Source organism: Macaca mulatta, chromosome 5 (genome assembly GCF_049350105.2).
Source record: "Macaca mulatta isolate MMU2019108-1 chromosome 5, T2T-MMU8v2.0, whole genome shotgun sequence".
NCBI classification, from domain to species: Eukaryota; Metazoa; Chordata; class Mammalia; order Primates; family Cercopithecidae; genus Macaca; species Macaca mulatta.
Window position 1 is genome coordinate 102,871,438 of NC_133410.1, and position 23,928 is coordinate 102,895,365.

General features: G+C 36.2%; 1 protein-coding gene across 2 annotated transcripts in view; it reads left to right on the forward strand.

The window, feature by feature from the left end:
* Positions 1 to 23,928, forward strand: part of GRID2 (glutamate ionotropic receptor delta type subunit 2) — a 1,541,190-nt gene that overhangs the window by 1,241,042 nt on the left and 276,220 nt on the right. The gene's annotated exons all lie outside the window — the stretch shown is intronic.

Below are 23,928 nucleotides of genomic sequence, written 5' to 3' on the forward strand. Positions count from 1 at the left end.
TGCAGTATTGGTAGAGCATTTTTTATAAAATAAAATTTTGGCTACTATTTGAATGTTGTTTCTCACATTTTCCTGGAAGGATAACACATCTTCAGAATTTTAATGTCCACGAAGAATGACTATGTCTGGCTAACATTGTGAAAAGGAAGAAAAAAAGAGTCATACTTAAAAGAAAATCTTTGCCTTGAGTCTGTCCCATTATGTACTATCAGAATAAATAGTTGAATAGGTACAGATGTTTGAGAGATAGATGGATGATTGGGGATTGGGGAGAAAAGAAAAGGTAGGGGAATAGCAATCAACAGAAAATTATAGTATTTCAGTAACCGCATTCTGTTTTTCTCTTCATTACATTATACTTCATGTGATTCTTATTGCTTCTGTTTACTAGCCACAGTTGGAATGGTGGGATGCACTTACTTAATCCTAAAAGTTACCTAAACTGGTGTCTCCCAATTCACATATGCCATTTCCATGAGCCTGTAGAGCCCAAGGGTCTTTTATCCACCACAGCCAGTTTTGCTTTTGTGGTTTCATGCTACAAGATCAGCACCACAGTATAATATCTGCCTTATTAGAACATAATGTTCTATATATGGTTTTAAGAAAAGTTTTCCTGAAAATGTTTATTCATCCCAAGATAAGTTTGAATTTTCCTAAAGTTGAACACTCATTTCCCAAAAAGCTGGCAATTCAAATTCAGAATAATTAGATATGTCAGGGAATTCCTTAGGAATGTAACTTGTTTGGAAAAGAAAATGTGAGTAGTTATTTTCTTTTAAACAGAATGTAAATTAAATTCATTAGTAGCCATAAGACTATTATAACATAATACCAAAAAATAAGAATTACCTATAAATAAATATTTTTTTCAATTTGCTCATTATACAAATTGAAACAATTAGTAATGCTAATAATAGTCAATTATTTTATCCATTCATAAAAATGATGTTTCTAGTTTCTCTCATCAAATTCTGCTGCTCAAGTTGTTTTCTGATTATTCCTTTGATACAGAACCTTCATATTCTCCCAATTTATTGTCCATGTAACCAGATCTATGTGTGACATAAATTACAAATCATACACAGTGAAACTTATACCATTGATGGAAAGCTTATACTGGTGACCCTATAAGCATCATACTTTAAGCAATATGAAAATGATTACAACAGCCCAGCCAAAAGATCAATGAAATGAGTAAAATTATGAAAATAATAATAAACATTTATTGATCACTTATAAAATGCCAGATCTTTTGATGAGTGTTTTATATGCATTAGCTCATTTGAAACTTACCATCATCTTCAAAAATACATACTATCAATAACTCACTTTATAAATGACAAAACTAAAGGTGAGAGGATAAGTAATTCACCCAAAGTCTGCAGCTAGTAAGTGACTAAGTAAAGACCAAACCTTAAATCTGGTTCCTGAGCCTACATTCTAACTGCATCATGTTAGTTCCCACACCACACTTCAACTTGAATTTCTGTATGGATCTTAGTTTTTAGAGAACACAAGAAGAAACTTGTGATAGCATTTTCCATTGCTAAGGGATGTAAAGGATGAAATTCTCCAAATCCTTAACTGGTCTGAGGAACTAGAGTATCAAAAGTTAGATGACTTTTGTGTTGTAGGCATGTAGGCATATATCCCAACATGAGTTAATTATGTCTGTAACTGGTATCTACCATTCAGGGTAAGACTTTGACAAATCCAATCAATAGAAGTCATTTTAAGAAAAATAGTTTAATTGTCAAATAAAAATTGGACATATTTAAGGTATACAATGTGATGATTCAATATACGTATATATTGTGAAACAATTACCACAATCAAATGCACCATCCATGCTGTGCATTAGATTCCCACAACTTGTTCATCTTCTGAAAGTTCGTACCCTTTGACCAACATCTCCCCATTTCTCCTATACTCTAGCCCCTGGCAACCACCATCCTACTCCTCCTTCTAAAAGTTTGACTTTTCTAGATTCTGCATATAAGTGATATCATATAATATTTGTCTTTCTGTGTTTGACTTATTTCACCTAGTGTAACATCCTACAAGTTCATCCATGTTGTTGCAAATGGCAAATAGCAAAATAGTTCTTAATCATTAAAATTGAGTATTTTATTTCATTAACGTATTTCTTATCAATTATGTTGAATGTGTCACATTTTGGGTATCCTTAAAGCTCAAAATTTATGTAGTTCGCATCTAACTTTGAAGTGTTTTTAAATGAATAAATCATAAAAACTTTAAATAAAATAACTGATCCTATGCAGTGAACAACTATCATAATAGTAAACAAAAAAATCACGGTTAACATTGACTGAGAATTTATAATGAACCAGAAGTTAAGCATATTACATGTGTTATCTCATTTATTCCACAGAATAAGCTTAATAATACAAGTACTTCTCTTATTGCCATTTTATGGATGAAGAAACAGAGTTTTGGGGGATAATGCTTAAGATTACACACTCAATAAGTGTCAGAGTTGAGAGTCCAACCCCCATCAATCAGATACCAATCCATGGCCTTACCTGTCAAATTATTTTTTTATCTAATGGTGGTTCCTAGAATTTGTTCGCTTGATCTGATATTTCTCTGAGGTTGCAGACTTTGTGATGTCTGTAAATCTGAGTTATTTGGTTATTACTAACTTTGCTAGCACCAGTTTTTATCTAGACTTTTATGCAATAGTAGTGGGAGCAGAAGCCTGTCTCAAATTTTTACATCCATAGGTTTATCTAAAAGTAAAACCTAATGGAAAAAGATTGTAATTTCACATCATGTTTCCCTCAAGTGTAGTTCTACTGCCCAAAGTAACTGAGCATTCATTTTTTAAAAAATTATTCCTTTCCAATGCCAACTGGCATTATTAAAGTCATCAGTGGGTATAATAAATCTCTACTTTCTTATAATATTATCACTGGACTAATTTTGGAAGGAGAGAATCAGAGCCAAATAAGTTAAAAGAAGCCAGATTCCCTCCTGAAATTTAAAGATATCTTCTAATTTCATGCCTCAACAGTGTTGGTAAACATAATTACCTGCACTGTTTCTTGGAAACATTCAAAGTTTCATTTGTAACTAATGCCAAAGTTTTTTGGGAAAATTCTAATTTTTCTTAGAAAAGAGAAACTTTTTTTCAAAGTAGCATTCAATGTCATGCTTTTTAATCATTTATAGCCATAAGATTTGCTCATCACTAAATGAAGCTACAGTGCATGTCAGTACACTTTTTCCATCCCAATTTTGCTGTGCCTTTGGCAAACACATGCCAACCATAGCTTCATTTCCAAAGTTCAGCGTTGCTTCTGCAGACTACAATGGGAAGAGGTGGTTAGAGGAATGTCAGTTAAGGGGAGGGGGCGGGGATGGGGGAGAGAAATCAGCTTCTTTGAATTGATGGTTGACAGAAACTCTTCTAGGTTGGTAGGAGCAGTCTAATAGATTTATTTAGCGGAAGCTGAATAGTTTCATAAAATTTTACCTTGTTTTTAAAATTAGATATCTATGAGCGTCTAATCTAACTGGAACTTGTTTTTTGGTTTGTTTGTTTGTTCGTTTGTTTGTTTTCTGAGGCGGAGTCTTGTTCTGTCACCCAGACTGGAGTGCAGTGGCACGATCTCTGCTCATACAAGCTCTGCCTCCCGGGTTCACGCCATTCTCCTGCCTCAGCCTCCCGAGTAGCTGGAACTACAGGCGCCCGCCACCACGCCTGGCTAATTTTTTTGTTGTTGTTGTACTTTTTTAGTAGAGACCGGGTTTCACCATGTTAGCCAGATTGGTCTCAATCTCCTGACCTCGTGATCCACCCACCTCGGCCTCCCAAAGTGCTGGGATTACAGGCGTGACCCACCGCGCCCGGCCTGGCACTTGTTATTAATAAAAGTTTTGAAAGGGAAATTTCCTTGGAAAAGATAACCCATAAATTTAATTTCATATCCCTTCAGTGATATGGGCAGCACATCAAAACTGTGTCCTATGTTTAATATAATATAATGTGACAGAGTATGACACAATTCAGTTTTTAAAGGAAAAAAATGCCATTTCCACAAGACTCTAATGACAATTTGGGCTTTTTCATTCCCACTGAGAGGTAACAACATATAGTTAATTGTTTTCAAACACCTAGAAATTGGAATGAATTTTTTTCTCTTGATAACTAGACTAATAGTGGCAATGGTAAAATGGAGCATGTGAAGCTTTGAAGGTACTTCAGAGTAAGCACTGGGTAATAGCATCATCAACATTAGTTCTGTTTGCCTTTATTGTAATATTACTTTCAAGAGCTACCTAGTTCACATAAAAGTGAAAATAGCTATAGGAAAATCAGGGTTGCACAGTTATAGTTATTAATAACTTTAGAATCAAATTGGTCTTTGGTGATAAAACTCGAGTTTTTTCATTCCCAGGAGCTGCAATTAAACTTGGATCTACTCAAAGGGATCCCAACATCCTACCATATTTTTGTGTTCAGTGCTTTCATTCTCCATAATGCTTAAGGTTGGACTAAACAAATACTGAGTTGATTCTGCCACTGAATCTAACTAATCTGGGGTAACATTGCTTTCCAAGCTGATACAAAAAGAGATCCATAAATATTCTATTACTAAAGAAGAACCCCTTTTCCCTAGCATATCAATAACAGGATTTTGCCATCACCTTGGTCTACATTTTGAAAAGGAAATAATTATCAAGCAATTTTTTTCTAAGTGTTCACAGGTGAGTATAATCTAATTATGCTTAGAAATTCAAGCATCACCAAATCTAGTACTAAAGCCTGGGGACAGAGGGAATGGTAGCAAGTGACAGATGCTCTGTAAAGAAAAGGAAGGTGGGACTAAGTCGTCAAGGGCATGGTAAGACTTATTAAGGAATTTGGAATTTTTCCTGGAGGTAATGGAGAGTGGCATTATTGTAGAAAGACAACTTTATCTGTGGAGAGGAGGACATGTGGGAGAGAGAAAATGTAGGTGTGCATGAGAGGCCATTAAAGTTGTCTAATGCATGTATATTTACAGCAATTAACTAGTATGTTTCTACTTGATACTAGTGTGTCTCTACTTTTTTCAAGGGCTACTTAATTTGATAATACTAAGTGATTAAGGGTAACTTAGAAATTTGGCTTCAGAAACTTCATATTTCTAGGCTAACATTTACATTTGTAGTGGATGTAAGAATATTGCCTCAGTTAATTTTGTTTAAGATATTTAAAGAGAGGATGTGGCTTACTACATTCTGGCTAACAAGTAAAAAAGAAGACAGTGATTAATGAGGATATTCTGGAAATGACTGTTTAGGCTGCATTTCACATGCAATTTTGCAGAAAAGTTGCATCTCAAGGTCTATTCATGGGCCCCATCTGCCTCTCACTTTTAGCTTTGAGCCATCAACAAAGAAGATAGACTTATTTTTATTCAATTTGAATGCATTTTTTTCCTGATTGTAAAAACAACAACAACAACAAAAACACACTGTTTTGAGAAAATAGGAAGTACAAAAAAATATTGAAGGACAAGGTATAATAATCCATAAACTGTCATGGAGCAGCAAGTTCTGCTAATATTTGAACAAACTTTCTTATAACTTTTTATTTTGCAATTATTGTATATGCACAGGAAGTTTCAATGATATAGTACCAAACAGCATCATGTATTTTTCTCTCCGTTCCCCCAATTTTTGCATATTAAATGATTATACTACAAAATCAAAACCAGGAAATTTACATTGGTACAACGTGCGCAGCTTGCTCTGTGACATATTATTACATATGCAGACTCCTATAATCACCACTGCAATCAGGATACAGAACTATTCCATCACGGCAAAGATCTCTCTCATTCTAGCCCTTTATAGTCACATTCACCCTTCCTTACCAACCCCAACCTCTGGTAACTTATACTGTGTTCCCCATTTCTGTAAGTTTTGCGTTTCAAGAGTGTACTATAGGGTTGAATCATAGAGTATGAGGCCTTTCAAAAATGGCTTTCTTATTGACTCAGCATAATATCCTTGAGATCTATCCAAGTTGTTGTATGTAATAGTTCACTGCTTTTTATTGCTAAGTAATAATCCATGGTATGGATGTACCACAGTTGGTTTAGTAATTTACTTATTGAATGACATTTTTATTGTTTCAAGTTTTGGGCTATTACATATAAAGCTGCTAAGAACACTCATGTGGCAATTTTCTGTGGATTTTTTGTTGTTGTTTCTCTGGCATAAATGCCCAGTAATACAATTGCTCAGTCATGTGGTAAGTGTATGTTTGGTTTTTAAGAAACTGCCCTACTCATTTCCAGAGTGGCTTTACCATTTCACGTTTCCACCTGCATTGTATGAGAGATCAAAGGTGTCTGCATCTGTGTCAGCATTTGGTGGTATCATTATTCTTTTTTAGCCATGCTGATAGGTATGTGGTGATGTCTCATTGTGGTTTTAATTTGTATTTTATTATCATGTAGTGGTATTGAACATCTATTCATGGGCTCATTTGTAATCCTTATCCTCTTCCATGAAAGGTGTTTTCATGCCTTTTGCCTGTTTTCTAATTGGGTTGTTTACTATTAAGAGTTCTTCACATAGTCCAGATACAAAGGCTTTCTCATATAGGTGGTTTTCAAATATTTTCTCCTAGTCTGTGGCTTGTCTTTTCATCCTCGTTATAGGGTTCATCATAGAACAAAGATTTTAGAAGTTGATGAAATTCAATGTATCAATTTTTTCATATTATGAATTGTGCTTTTGGTTTCATGTCTAGCACTCTTCAATAAGTCCTAGGTCATGAAGATTTTCTCCTATTTCTTCTAAAAGTTTTATAGTTTTACATTACACATTTACATATTTAATGCATTTTGAGTTAATTTTGTATAAAGTGCAAGGTTTAGGTTCAGTTTTTTACTATGGATATTCAAATGTTCAAGCAGCATTGCTGGAAAGACTATCCTTTCCTCATTGAATTGTTTTGCACCTTTGTACAAAAATAAAAATCTGTTGGCCATACTATGTGAGTCTGTTTCTGTGTTCCTATCCTGTTTCATTATCTATGTTGTCTGTCCCTCTGCCGGTAACGCAGTTTTGATTACTGTAGTTTGAAGTTGAGTAGAGTGATTCTTCCCACCTACTATTTTTTCAGAATCATTTTAGCTATTTTAGTTCCTTTGTCTTTTTATTATAAATTATACAATAATCTTGTCTATATCTACAAAAATATTGCTGAAATGTTGACAGAAATTGCATTACATAAATTGGAGCGAGAATTCACATCTTTAATATGCTGAGTCTTCCAATCTATAAACATGGTATGTCTCTCCACCTATTTAGATCTTTGATTTATTTTATCAGCACTTTATAATTTTCATTATATAAGTCCTGTACATGGTTTTTTAGATTTATACCTAAGTATTTCTTTTTCCCCAGTGATTATAAATGATATTGGTGTCCAATCCATTTGTGCTGCTACAGCAAAATACCTAGGACTGAGTAATTCAGAAAGAATAGAAATTTATTTCCTCACAGTTCTGGATGCTGGGAAGTCCAATATCAAAGTGCCAGCAGGTTGAGAGTCTGGTGAGGGCCAGGTTTCTGCTTCCAAGATGGTACCGTGGCTGCTGTGCTATGTCCTCACATGACAGAAAAGATGGAAAGTCAAAAGGGGACAAACTCATTCCATCAAAATTTTTGGTAAGGAACTAATCCCAGACATGACAGGAGAGCCTTTATGGCCTAATTGTCTCCTAAAGGCACCCCTCTTAATATTATTGAACTGGGGATTAAGTTTGAATATGAATTCTGGAAGGAACACAAGGATTAAAATCATAGCAATTAAATTTTTAATTTTAATTTTCATATATTCATTACTAGGATATAGAAATACAGTTGTTTTCTGTCTGCTGATTTTTATCTTATAATCTTGCTAAGCTCATATCTTAGTTCTAGGAGTTTTTGGTAGATCCTTTGGGATTTCCTAGGTGTAACTTGTAACCTTGCTAAGCTCATTTATTACTTTTAGGAGTTTTTGGTAGATTCTTTGGGATTTTCTAGGTACACTTTATGCCATTTTCAAAGTCGGATGGTTGTATCATTTGTCTTTCTCATCTGTATACCATTTATTTTCTATTTTGCCTTTTCTTTGCTGGATAGAGCTTACAGTACTGTGTCAAATTAAGAGTAGTGAGAGTGAATATCTCTGCTTTGTTCCTGATCTTGCTGGAAAAGCAGTCTTTGACTGTTACGTATGACATTATCTGTCAAGTTTTTTATTGTAGACATTATTTCTCAAGTAGAGGAAGTTCTCTTCTATTCCTAATTTTCCATGTGTTTTTCATCATGAACAGGTGTTGGATTTTGACAAATGCTTTTTCATTTTTTATTGATTGGTATGCTTGGGTAATTTTTCTTTATTAGCCTGTTCAGTGGATTACATCAGTTGTTTCAAGAACTATTTTTAAAATAAGGTATTGGCTAACTATAATCCCCTCTTCTATTTCTTCTCCATCTTTTTCTCCAAGTCTTGATTTTCTGCTTGATTTTCTTCCCTTTATTGATTTGAGTCAATAAAATATCATGACTGCCCCTGCCTGCTGCTTCCCATCTTATTTTCTTTTCCCTTACCTTATCTATTGCTCCTCTCTCTCCATTCTCTTCCCATTACAGTTTATCCACCGGAGTGTGGAGTCCAGACTGTTACCTTCTCCCATCCTCAAAATTGGCTTGAAAAACTTTATTATTACTTCATCCAATCAAGATGAATACAATTCCATTAGCAAAGCATATTGAGCCCTTCTGGCCCATCCACATTTCTGTCTAGGGGCACCAACGAACTGCTTCTCATTTTTTTCATGCAACGGTCAAGTTAGACTCTTATGGGACATTGCATGCCTCTCTGGAGCTTTACATGCTCTTCTCTCTCCCTGAAATGGCTCAAAACCCCCTCTCTTCTGGTATCTTCCATTTTCCCAGGCATAATTAGTCATTACTACACATGTGCCTTCTCTTTGTGATTTTAAGTTCTTCAAAAGCAAAGACTATGTTATATCCATCATGGTACTGCTAGAGTGCCTCTCAGAGTACCTGACAATAGTATGAATAAGAGCAGCTAACATTTCTTGAGTGCTTGCTATGTGACAGCTAGTTTTCTAAACACTTTGCATGGGTTTTCTCATTTAGTCTTCATAATAGCCCCATGAGAGATATGTTATTATCATCTCTATTTTATAAATGATGAAACTAAAAGCTAGGGTAGTAAACGCAGGCAATCTAGCACTGTAACTTTTTACCAAGGGAACATATTGTTTGCTAATTACAAATACACTAAACTTTTATTGTATGAAATAAGTAAATGAATAAATGACATCCATAAGGGTTACTATAAGTTTCTTAGGAAATAAAGAGAGCTTTGCAGAAAAGAATTAATGGCAGCAGGATGTTTAGCTAAGTTACTTCCAGGTATTTCTAAGTTATGTGGTATCCAAATGTCAGTAATAGGAGACTGGATTCAAACAAATCTGCATTCAAATTATTTGCCACTTAATAGCTCAATGACTTTGTCAGGATTTCATAATTATTATAAACCATATTTTCCCTAAGAGTAAAAAGGGGATAGATTCAACTTCATAGGTTTAGTGTAAAGATTAAATGAAAAAAAAAGTCAAAAGGCATGAATAATATAGCACAGTTCATGGACAGCACCTACCTGACATTTGCTTCCATTCTTCTACATTTTCTCCAGGCACTCATGTAGATTCCCTGGACTGTCTTTCTCTCTGCCCCATTTTTGATGGTATTTTTGTCATTTTGTCCACAATTCTATACATTAATTGTTCCTTTGACCTGATTCACCTAAATCTCAAAGTTTCTTGCTTATGGAGCTACCGTTTCTGACACAGATGTCACCATCCTACCTTCGGTCTGATTTGCTGAGGGTTGTCTTTTGGCCCTGCTGCTTAATCCTCTCATTCCCCTGAAAGTAAAAGCAAAACAAACAGACAAAAATCTGATGCATCTGGAAGACTTATCTTGATTTAGGCATAAATAAGGGCTTGGAAGAATGATTCACTCTGTTATCTGACCTTAGCTAGTGACTAACTAGCACTGAGATCAGGTTGCTACTAATAAAGACTGGCAAGACCCCTGGGTCAGGATACATATTTGCCAGGCAAGTTTTCTCTCCTAACTCGTCTTTATTTAGCCCTCTCGTAATACACAGCTCAAATACCACTTATTCTCGATATCCTTGCCACATATTCATAACTACATTTAGTGTCTCCCTTTTTTGAACCACTTCACATCTACGTCACTTACACTCCATATTGGAATACTATTCTACTTGTTTTACTTCCCTATTAAACTGCATATTCTTGAGGGTTGTTGTATCATCTTTGTACCAGTTCAGTGCCTTATGTAGTATATTGCATGAGTATTTAGTGGGTTACAAGTAAATATTCACTCACTGAGTGAACTAGAAAGACATTTTTTAGAATCTGACCTGAGAGTATGAAACTCCATGACTTGTATGTATGCCCCATTTAAAAAATTAGATAAAAATATGAAAGCCATTTCTTTGACCTATTATTCCAGGATAAGAGTGGAAACCCAAAATGGTATGCTCTCTAAGTATCCTTTGTGTCACCCCACTCTTTAGTCTTCCAGTGGAAGCCTTTTTTATAGCTCTCAGTAGGCAATTGTACACTTTATTAGGAGCAGCCACAATGAAGGTGGATGAAGTGAGCGAGGTCTGGCTCATACTGCCTTTCTGTTTCATTTTAGTACAGAATTGTATAGGCTTAGCTCCAGAACACACAAGCAGTGCAGCAGAGGAAGACATTCGTCTCCTTACTCTCTATTGTTAGTGTTGAAATGGCTTACTTGTCCTAGCACTTAAGTACTGCAGTGATGGATGTTTCCCAAACGTACAGCCATCTCGATGTCATAGACAGAATTTTGTCTCTCTTTTGGAAAAAAGTTAAAATTTCCTAGAATATTGGTCTTTCAAAGCCACCCTTCAGTGAGCATTTAATTAAAAGTTGTCTCACAGTTTGTCTGTGGCTCCTAGGAGCAGGGCTATATTAGCATTTCCATAGACTCTGTTTACACTGAGCTCACCAAGACAAAAACTTCACCAATTTTATAATCTTCCACAGCTTCTAAAATAATCTTCTTCTGAACAAGATGAATCATTCTTGACAAATCAAATCCTTCTCTTTTTCTCTCTCTTCCCAATCTTGCTCCTTGAAGCCTAGAAACCTATTAAGTACTGTACTCAAGAATATAAAGTCCTGTGTCTTCTCCATTTCCTGTTATTTTCTTCCCTTACTGAAGTCTGCTGAATAAATAAATTCTGTCTACCACAAACTTATAGATATAGTTTTAAAAAAAAAACCCTATACTTGGAGTATACTGCTTAGTCATTGTGGAGGACGTAGTTTGAGTATGGAGAAACCTTTTGTGAAATTAATGTGGGAAGAGTGGTGATGAAAATCAGTAAGACTGGAGTTGGCAGGCAGGGCTGTTTGGCAGAAGAATACTATTAAAGGAGACTGAAGACTTAGGTTCAAGTCTCTTTTCTCCTACTAAAAAATAAGGCAAATTTTAAAACCACTTTGCACTTCAGTTTTTCATCTTTTAAAAAAGTGATCCAATTCTTTGCTCACTGCACAAATATTTGTATCACAGTTTGAATGATGTTATTTTCCACGTCCCTTCAGGCATAAAATTTTATATCAACTATACCAATGAGATCTCTTATTAAACAAGGTGTGAGATAAAACTAATACTCACATGAAAACCTGATTAACAGATATCTTAAGTTGAAAGGCAAATCTGAAAAGAAAATCCTTTTTTGTCATATCTTCTTATTTTCTTTTTCTAGTTCTCTATTTCCAGTCCCATTTTTCTTACCCTAGCCTCTCGATCATGCCAGTAATGTTGGTATGCTGACCTCCACACTCTAAGTATCTGTTTGACCCCATTAATTCTCTGATGCTCTTAGTTCCTCCATAGTTCCTGTCATCTAAAGATATTTAATTTATTTTAATGGCTTTCTCCTCCACTCCTACACACACACACACACACACACACACACACACCCCTACTACAACCCCCATTTCTCAAGCCCTGATGCTAAGGAGGGATGATGCTGGATAAGAGCCAGATGCCCTAGGTAATGGCAAGTGGTGAGGAAGGCGAAGGCGAGGAATAAGGTCTAAAGCTTGCTGGTGGGCTGCTTTTATGCAGATGACGATTATACTTCTCTGAGAGTGATGCTACAGAATTCGCAAGATTTGCTGTTGACTTGGGGGTGTGGAGCACATTTGCAGAACAGTTTGGGCATTTATAATCTCAAAACAGCAGTTAATAAGACCTGGCTCTCAGGCATCAAGATATATATTTAATACTAATTCTTGCTGAAATTTCTCAAAAAGGAAATATCACCTACTTGAGAATAGATGACACTTTCTCTGAATCATTCTAAGAATAAAAATTTAAAAAAAATTTATTTTGAGAAATTCACAGACCTACTGGACTGAGAAGAGAAATGTATCTTTTGCATTTTGGAAAATGTTGAGTTATCAGTAGAGACTTGGTCCCCTGTTCCTGTGTTATGAAGAGCCAGGATTTTTGGTTTTAGTCGTGTTCATTAGATGCTTCACTGAAACTATGACCTTCTACCTTACTTTGACAATAATGTTTCACTGGGTCTTTAAATAGGCTATTAAATTAGCCTACATTTATTCATGGTAACTTATTTCTCCTAGTCTTTTATTTCCCACTGTGAAATTTTTGTTGGCATGATTAATGTTTTTGAGCTCTTCAAAAGATCTTATAGAGGAAAAAAATCACAAATTATTATTGATTCCTCATTTGAATTCACACTGTATTCATTTGGGTCATTGTTTCATGTAGTATTATTATGTATTATTGTGTCAGAGCTTGTTAGTGGGCCATACACAAGGTAGTGATCAATAGTTCAATGTCAGCCTTGGAGGGTATATTGAATAAATTTTTTCCATAAGTCAGCATTGGTCTTAGATTCTAATTAACATTTTCAGTGTTGATTTGAAGTATGGAATAGGGAGTAAGCTTATTAAATATGCAGATTACTGTATATTGAGTAGGGGTGATTATTGACTAGAACTACACTGTAAGAATGTTTAAGGACCTTTACAAATAAAACAAGGTGATTAGAAGTACAATGAAGTTTAATAGGGACAAATATGTGATGATTCACTCAGAGATGGAAAAAACAATGTGTGTGTGTATATTTGTGTATGTCTGTGATAATTTCAGCATAAACCATCTGTCAATTATAAATTTGAAATATGGCATTAGTGTTTACTTTTTAAATGACCCTGCTGCATGTAAGTTGTTCAAGTCTTGTAAAGATTACCGTGTCCTACTTAGAAGGTTCACAAATTATGCAAAAACTAAAATATAAGAGAAAAAAATGGTTTAGTTAATAACAGTCTAAAAATGGAAGTAGCATATCTTATAGATAACAACTAAAATAATTTAGTATTTAATTTGACAAAGAGAAGGCTAAAGGAGGAAAATGAAAAATAAGTGTTTTATTACATAGAGAAATATTATACTAGAGGTGCTATGCAGCCATTGTCCATTTTCATTGAGAACAAAATAGTGTTTTCTGTGAAATAGGAGATTTGGGGGCTAAGCACAAGTAGGGACTCCCTTGGTTAAGTTTTCCAAGTCACTAAAGTACCTTATTAAAACAAAACATGAAGTCAGTTTTAGAAACTGGTTTATGTGCCTTAAGGTACCTAATCACATTATGTAATGTCTCTGGTAACTCTTTCAACTCTCTGGTGTTATGATTATTTTAGTATGTTTTTGTTAACACCATTCAAAAATCTGAAAAAAACAACCCCATCAAAAAGTGGGCAAAGGATATGAACAGACACTCCTCAAAAGAGGACATTTATGCAGCCAACAGACACATGGAAAAATGCTCATCATCACTGGCCATCAGAGAAATGCAAATCAAAATCACAATGAGATACCATCTCACACTAGTTAGAATGGCGATCATTAAAAAGTCAGGAAGCAACAGGTGCTGGAGAGGATGTGGAGAAATAGGAACACTTTTACACCGTTGGTGGGACTGTAAACTAGTTCAGCCATTGTGGAAGACTGTGTGGCGATTCCTCAAGGATCTAGAACTAGAAATACCGCCAGCCATCCCATTACTGGGTATATACCCAAAGGATTATAAATCATGCTGCTATAAAGACACATGCATACGTATGTTTATTGTGGCACTATTCACAATAGCAAAAACTTGGAACCAACCCAAATGTTCATCAATGGTAGACTGGATTAAGAAAATATGGCACATAGACACTGTGGAATACTATGTAGCCATGAAAAAGGATGAGTTCATGTCCTTTGTAGGGACATGGATGAAGCTGGAAACCATCATTCGAGCAAACTTTCGCAGGGACAGAAAGCCAAACACCACATGTTCTCACTCATAAGTGGGAACTGAGCAAAGAGAACACTTGGACACAGGGAGGGGAACATCGCACACTGGGGCCTGTTGTGGGGTGGGGGGAGGGGGGAGGGATAGCATTAGGAGATACACCTAATGTAAATGACAAGTTACTAGGTACAGCACACCAATATGGCACATGTATACATATGTAACAAACCTGCACGTTGTGCACATGTACGAACTTAAAGTATAATAATAATAAAAAAAAAAAAATCTGATCCTTCCAGGGAAATTAATGGGAATTAGTGAAGTCCTTCCTGAATGTTCAAGAATATAGGAATATGAAAATCCCCTATTTCACTGCTAAAATCTATTGCATTATTTGAGGATATCATCTTAACATAAATTTTACAGTCAGTCTATAATCAGTGGTAACATAGTTAAATGCTGGCCATAAAATTTAGGATAATTTCATATTTCTTCCTAATTCCTTGAGATAAATAAGTATTGCAGCTTTTTCATGATATATAAAAAAGAAGTTGCACATGCTTTGTACCATGCACAGGAAAAATGTAGGGTAATTGAATGTACAGAACACTAGGACATTTTATACTGAAGATTTGCTTAATAATTTATATGTTATGTATCTTATGTATCATACACATATATTAAATATATCTAAAATAGACTTTCATGGTATATACATGTATATTTATTGTATAATGTATTTATTATCAAATATTAATATGTACCAAATATTTGTTTATTTAATAGCCATTGAAAATAGAGAAAAGGGTCATAAACGATACTTCTGTCAACACTGTCAGAGTTTTGAGGTTTGTGGTAGAAAAATACAGTATCTGCCACATTTCAGGGTTCATGATGTGACACAATTAGTTTCTAGCTTGTACTGTGGGTCAAGAAGTCAGACAAGCCAGTCAGATTTTCAGATGACTATTCTCTTGCATCTGTATGACACCATCATTTCGGAGACAGTTTAACAATCATTTTTATTGGTTATAGCCAACAGCAGTAAGACATGCAGCATTTCCATCTTTCCTTAGATTCTCTAAAATGGCCTGCCATGTCCACAAATCTGAATTAACTCCTAAGTTTGTATGGAAAGTGCAGATCTTTTTAATGCAAGGCGATGTTCCCCTAAGTAGTCCATGACATTCACCCTTCCCAAGGGCATCTACTTTACATAAACTTATAATTTTACCTGTGACCATCCTATCTTTACCACTTTGTGGGTGGGGCTGCCCCAGACTACTTTTGTCGGAAGAGAGTGCAGAAAGTATTCCCAAGTCTGTCAGGATAGACTTCAGTGTCATCTGCTGGGCTGTAATCCCCGCACTTTGTAATCTAATCGACCACAGGAGGACCATTGTTCTAACAGGTAGAGGTGCCCTTCTCATGAGTCTTGCTGCACACCTTTCCTAGACCAAACACATTTTACATTCTGGTGACTATTTAAACAGTTCTAAAAAGTAAAAATGAAATAGACATTCTAAGGAGTTCAGAGCAGACGGACCTGAAGCTGTCTTTTATCTAATGTATTCTGTTGTGCCACATGAGGAGGGTTAGGGGGAAGAGGAAAGACTCAGGACAGGAGTGGGGAAAGGGACAGAATGGAGGGACTAGAAAAGGCTGCATCATTTAGACCTTATTCAAGCATTCCACATGGAGGTGCTCATCTTCTGACCCTCTGTAAATCTCTAACCCTCTTTTGTTCCTCTTATGGCACCCTCTCCATCTAGAAGGCTTCATTTGAGAAATTCTCTCAGTTTCCCAAAATGGAGTTCTAACCCTCTGCTGTGCATGGCATCATTCTACCGTGGTGGCCTCAGACCTCAGCTTGTTCTTTCAAAGGCTTCTGCTCTGTTGAGGAAGAAAAGACTCTGGCATCATAATAGGAAGGAAGACACAAGCACTTTGGTGCTGGTACATTCCTTCATTAGAGATTGCTGTCTCTGGGTTCCTTAGGCTATACAATCTAATCTTCTACGAGAGAACCCTATGTCTTCCATTAACATGACTTTGACATTAATCTTTTTTAAAATAAGAAACTTAGTGCTATTAGGCTAAAAACTCTTTCCTGAGCCTACTTTCATTAAATAAGGACACCCCTTCAGGCACTAAAAATAGCTTTTACGGAGCTCTAAATTATGGACCAAGCTACCTTGAAAATATCAGGAGTCCTTTTTATCCCACCATATACTCTTGATATCTTTGTATTTCATCAGACTTTACAAACTGGTGTCTGAGGTAATTAAGAAAACTTCACTAAGGAAAAGGAGCTACTAAGATAGGAATGTGGCTTCTCAAAGAACAAGTGGCCATTGGCTATGCCACAAATAGGAAGGTGGAAGGCTTATTCCATTTGTCCATACATAGAGCATACATACTCTCCTTCTTCCTCTTTATCTAAATATTCAACCAGGAAAAACAATCCTAAAATTTAATTTTCTGTAGTAATCCTCAACATTGCCAAAGGTGACTGCCCTCGACTTGTTCTGCGGCTTGTCTCTTCTTTAGCTACTAAAATCATGAATTCTTTTAGATATTTATAAGCATTTCAGTTAAGCAATTTTCTTCACCATTTCAGTTTGCTTCCAATATTTCAGTGAACAAATCACTCAGTTCATGTACTCCTTATCTTCTCTGTCTGCACTGCTCAGATAAGTAACTTTTTCAGGAACAAACATTCTACTTTGTACCAGGTCCTATGTCCACCAGAATCACGGACAATACCCTCAGCTTTTCAAAATACATTTTTTGGTCCTAATTGTTTGGGTTTTCTTTTTATTTGCCTTGCCTCTGAATTTATTTATTTTACATTTGTGGCAAAATATTATGACAGGCAATTCACTGGAGGTTTGATAAAACTTTCCCAGCTGATTGTCACGGAGGAAATTGCCAAATATTTCTTTTAAAATGTTTTAGATTTTTTATTTATTTGTTTATTTTTTTGATGGATTCTTGCTCTGTCACCAGGCTGGAGTGCAGTGGTGCGATCTCGGCTCACTGCAACCTCCGCCTCTGGGCTCAAGCGATTCTCCTGCCTCAGCCTCCCGAGTAGTTGGGACTACAGGTGCCCGCCACCACAACCAGCTAAGGTTTTGTATTTTAGTAGAGACAGGGTTTCACCATGTTGGCCAGGATACTCTCTGTATCCTGACCTCGTGATCTGCCCGCTTCGGCCTCCCAAAGGGCTGGGATTACAGGCATGAGCCACCGCGCCCGGCCTCGTTTTTGATTTTTTAATTAGAAATACTTCTGGCCATGATTAGTCAGCTGTAGAATGGCTAATAATATATAGTTAAAATGCTGTTATTATGCCATGCTAGTTTCAGGGGAAAGCTTACTTCCCAAAATGAAGTATCTTTCTAGTAAAGAAGACCACCATAAAACAAGTAAGCTTCGGTCAGGCGCGGTGGCTCAAGCCTGTAATCCCAGCACTTTGGGAGGCCGAGACGGGCAGATCACGAGGTCAGGAGATCAAGACCATCCTGGCTAACACGGTGAAACCCTGTCTCTACTAAAAAATACAAAAAACTAGCCGGGCGAGGTGGCGGGTGCCTGTAGTCCCAGCTACTAGGCAGGTGAGGCGGGAGAATGGCGTGAACTCGGGAGGTGGAGCTTGCAGTTAGCTGAGATCCGGCCACTGCACTCCAGCCTGGGCGACAGAGCGAGACTCCGCCTCCAAAAATAAATAAATAAATAAATAAATAAATAAATAAATAAACAAACAAACAAGTAAGCTTCATTGATTTCTGACTGTTTTCCAGACCCCGGATTAGGTCTGGATTTCAAAGATGCAGTTTTTTAAAAATCATGGGAAACAGCAATCTATATTCTAATGAGGTAAATAAACAAATACAATTCCTAAACACAATGCTGAGATGTGAACATATTCCAAGTGTTAGAAGAGCACTGAAGAGAGTGAAGTTTCATGTTGAAAGGAAGGAATTCTCCAGGTGGACAAAGAAGCATCTTATGCCAAGAAGACATCTACCAAGACATGCACCTGTGGTACAGCCAGGAATGAAGAAACGGTGTTTGGCTTATACTGTGAATATGAATAAGTCAAAAAGTTGTTTCTGAGAATAGAAATAGAAAAGACTTAAGCCAAATTTTTGAAGGAACTTGAAGGCTAAGGACTTTAAACTGTTTTCAAAGGGCAGTGAAGTACACAGGCAATACTTAAACAAGGCAGCAGTATGATCAGATCTGCATATCAGAAAGAACAGTTTAGCTGTGCTACAGAATGGATTAGTGGTGAGTGAGAACAGAGATAGGGAAAAGGCTTAAAAATAATAGTCTAGGTAGAAATGACAAGGCTATTAGACATGGAAAGGCAAAGATGGTGACAGAATTACAAAATTTAGGAGGTAAAATGTACAGAACTTGATGACAGTAGACGAGGTGGAGAAGTTAAAGAGCCACAGGTAAGGAAGGGAATTAGCTGAGAATGAATCCAATTGATAGGAAATAAGGATATAGCAATTCCAGAAACTGTAATAGAGAACAAAGTAATAGTAATCATCATAATAACATCAATAATTTTAACTACTGGTAATTGAGTGCTCATAGAAAGCTAATTACTAAGAAAGTATCTTATAAACAGTATCTAATTCAAACCTCTAGATACCTTGATGTGAAAGTATTAGTTCTCCTGCTTAATAGAGAAAGAAATTGCATTTTGGAGAAGTTTAAATAATTTTCTCAAAGATTGAAACACAAATATTTATGTTTTCACAATTCATGCTTTTAGAAATGAAGAGTTTGCTCAGTGCTGGGCTGTTGGCAGTACCTCTTAGGGGTGCCCTGCCTTACCAAGCACCCCAATCCATTTTCTAACACTTTGACTTGCTTCTTGGGTCTGAACAACACTAATTCTCACCCTCCCGGCATATTAGTTGTTCCTTTAAGTGCTACATTTTGGATCACTTTTTGTGCTGGAAAACTTGTCACTGCACTTCAGAGGACAGCTCTCAGCTGCTACAACCAATGGACAGGCAGGCTCTTTACATGGTTGCTAATGAGCTCTCAGGGCTGTAACAGTATCTGTCCTTTGACAGTTGCTGAAATCAGCATCCAAAGGAGAAAACTGAGAAGAGAATCAGGGGGAACCTAAACTGAGTTGGAGGATGCTTGTCATATACCCCTATTTGTCTCTTTTCCACTGTTAGCCCTTTTGCCTGAAGCATCTGGTGCCTATCCTATTGGCCACGTTCGGTTTTTTTTTCCCTGTGAAGGGAAATCTCCTCTGATGTGATAACTTAAGTTGACTTGTTCCATCCCATGGAAAATGGGATTAGACTTACAATTCCCCAAAGCCAGGCTGGCAGGTCACTCTTGTCAGTTGTTGGTGAGCATTCCACACAACCAGGCTAAATGTAGTTTTTAATCTGAGAAGACAAAGAAAATGGAGAAGGGGCAGAGAGGTTTATGAGAGTTATTTAAGTTTTATGTGGATAGTAACATCTACTCTCTTGTTAAAGTAAAATAGGAAAAAAATATGAGTGAAAGTTTACCACAGAGGGATTAGGCATTAGATTAAAAAAAAATTAGTTGACAGTTTTAGAGATGTGTTTTTAGCAACGTGTTTAATATTACCTTATTTCATTACTATAAAGTTGTATAAATGTCCCAAAGAGTTTACTATGAAGAAATTAATGACCATTTAGTATCATAAATTCACACAATCTCATACTTGGAAGGGAAATCATGCATTATTTATTCCATTTCAATGCATGAATTCTTCTTCAACAGTATTTATAAAGAATCACCTGACTCTGCCGGGGGGGTGGGGGTAAATTCCACAAAAAAATACCAGTAGAAATCATTCAATAGGACATTGTGGAAGGAGAAATCATCAACATAAAAATCTTTATATAAAAACAGTAGAAACCTGATCAAGTAACGATTTGACAGATATGCTTGACTTTAAAATCTAACCTACTCAGTGGTAAAGCTATTGCTATCAAATATATCTAATAGTAGGCTATCAAATATTAAATAATTAATTCAATTTTATTGTTTTTATTTTTTATTTTTCTTTGAGAGGGAGTCTCGATCTGTTGCCCAAACTGGAGTGCAGTGGCACAGTCTTGGCTCACTGCAACTTCTGCCTCTTGGATTCAAGTGATTCCCCTGCCTCAGCCTCGTGAGTAGCTGGGATTACAGGTGTGCACCACTATGCCCGGCTAAGTTTTGTACTTTTAGTAGAGACAGGGTTTCACCATGTTGGCCAGGCTGGTCTCAATCTCCCGATCTCAAGTAATCTGCCTTCCTCAGCATCCCAAAGTGCTGGGATTACAGGCGTGAGCCACTGTGCCTGGCCCCAAATTAATTTTAAATGCTTGAAAAGGGTTTCAGTGTTTGGAAAGAATTTTACAGAAACCTAAAGCCACTCAAATTTTAAAAATTTATTTTCACAGAATTGCCCTAAATTACACAGTTCCTCAGTGTATGTACTGTTCATACACATAACTAAATATAACTTACCTGTAAGCTCTCAGTATTGTTCAGTACCCATAGTTTGATGCTAGTCTGATCGGAGAACAGTAGCAGAAATAAAAGAATAATCTCAGTCAGGTGTCAAGAAGATAAGGCTGATTAGAGCAGCGAAGCATTTCTTTTATCATCCACCACTTAGAGCTATAGACACTCATTTTTTACCTTGTGCATGAGTGAGAGTGTGGGTTTGAGAGAAGAGAGCTCAGGTTTAATGGGTTCTCATAGTGAGCATTCACTGACTTTTACATGAGTATATGTGGTTAGGTAGAGAAACGTAGTATGAGTTATACCTACTAATACTATGTTCACAGATAACGCTTCTCTGGAGTATCTGGAGTACTCTAGATTTTCCCATTCCTTTTTTTTTTTGTTTTGAAATGGAGTTTTGCTCTTGTCACCCAGGCTGGAGTGCAATGGTGCAATCTCAGCTCACTGTAACTTCCGTCTCTCAGGTTCAAGCAATTCTCCTGCCTCAGCCTCTCAAGTAGCTGAGATTACAGGTGCCTGCCACCATATACAGCTTTTTTTTTTTTTTTTTTTTAATAGAGACAGGGTTTTGCCATGTTGACCAGGCTGGTCTCAAGTTCCTGACCTCAGGTGATCCGCCCGCGTTGGCCTCCCAAAGTGCTGGGATTACAAGCGAGAGCCACTGCACCCAGCTGATTTTCCCATTCCTTCTATCATCTGAGAAAATGTCTATTGTTAAAAAAGAAATGTCAGTATTTGCCATGGTAAATTAATGTATATATTAGGTGCCTATTAATGATTCTATGATTGTTTTACATTTTAAAACAATGATTGGGCATGTCTAAATATTATGCACTCAGATTTTGACCTTCAGATGCAAGTTTTTGAAGATTACCATTTGTTGAATAACCTACTATATTTCCTTTAGAGGCTCATAATATAGGCTACAGCATTTCTGCTAATCTTGTTCGAAACTCTTCTTAGTATGAAAAAAACAAAGTGACCACTTGTAATAGTTACTCCCTTTCTATGTTGGGCTCCTGAAATGGCCTTTTCATTCTGTAATAAGCTATTTGTGTTCACTTCATTTTGCTTCAGTCGTTTTATTTTTGTCATCTTTGGTGCTATCGTAGTGTACTATGATGGAACATGCTGAATCAGAAAACTTGTAAGTTTTATTGCAAATATGTCTCAAGGCAAATTTATAAGTTGCACTTGATATCACAAACTACTAGAGAGAACATGCCTTTGTTCTAAATTACGAAATGCTCTGCTATTCTAAATGTGAAGTATGTTGAATATAAACTGCCTTTTTTGTAACACCAGGAGCTTCACATAGGCAATATATAAGATACTCCTCTAAAAATGTATTGTGTACAAAACAACTTCGCCAGCTAAACTGTATTAAAACTTAGATTTTTCAGGCTGTAAAGCTAATATTTAAGGTGAAGCTATGTTACAAAAACCTGATCATATTAAAGATATTAACATTTGGTTTCAGTTTTCTTTTCATGGAAGGATAAGAAGGAGCACTAATTTATTTAGCAGCATTTAGCCAGGGTGACTATTTGGGCAAACCATTTATATATTTAAATGATGGCACTGGGAAAAAAATCGTGCTAAACTGTGATCTCACCTCCATTAAATTAAAACCTTCTGCTGGTTATAGTTAAGTTTGATTGCTAGTACTGCCAGACAGCCAAGGGCCCAACCTTGTACTGGTAGGGTGTCTGGTGACCTGCAATATGTGCTCTCTCCATCCATAGACCTGCAGGTTCTAGATGGTACTCTGTACAACCATCTGGTCTTCACCTTTGTATTTATAGAAACTGAACAAATGAGTATTGTTATAACTTGTGTAGATATGTTCCGTTTCTTCTTCCTGTGTTACCACTTTTGGGTAACCTCCACTAAACAGGGATATATGTTTAAAATGTTCATGTTTATAATACAGTTTTACTGATACTACTGAAAACAGCAGTAAATTGCTCTCTGGAAACAAAATTTTTATTGTTATAATATACCAAGATAATTATAGTATGTCCTGCAAGTAAATGTCCACTCACTTTGTTATTTAGTTGCATCCTAACTATATACGGCTCATTTTATTCTTGCTTTCACCCTCAATTATTCATTTACATTATCACTTTAGTTTATCTTTTACAAATGGCAGAATTCATTTAATCGTTTAGAATATTTCAGAAAATTCCAGAATTACACTTTCTCTTCAAATAGGATGATTTAAATGCATTATTTTATGCATCAGATGTGTAGAGCAAAGAGGAATTATCATAGTAGTTTCCATGGAGTAAATAATATACATCAACAAAACAAAACTCAATAAAATGCAGATTAAATTTTGCTGAAAGTTACTATTAGAAATTGGCATAAATATTCCTCTAACAAACATGGCCCATAATGTATTGTTTCCAACACAATTTTGTACATGATGGAGATTGGTGAACTGCAAGAGTATTCCCAGTGCCTTTGCCCAATGCTAGTGTTGGTTGCAAAGATCCTCAGGAAATCATTAGCAAACTCTATCTAGAAACACACCAAAAGTTCAGAGGTATACATTACATGAGATTCATGGCTCATGGTTATAGAGTTCTGTGCCCATTCTTTCTTGTTTGAAGTATGGTATAGTGTTTCAAAGCATGTTCCCATTCCCAAAAGTTAGTGAGTTGTAACTGTACCAGCATCTGATTTTAACAGTATGCCAAAGGCACAGTATTTGTTCTTAAATGTCAGTCATTAGAGTTGGGCACCTACACAAATTCAATGAGTTCCAGTGGAATGATAACTGGTTCTTTAAGCTGGAAAATATAGAGGGACTCCAACTCAAATGGAGGGAAATTGACCACCGATTTAGAGACAGATAACCTGGGACAAGTAGATGCTCTCTGTAACTCAAAAGATTGACTTAAAAATCTTGAAGCATTATTCTGAATATGTTTTCAGCTTTCCAGAAACATGAA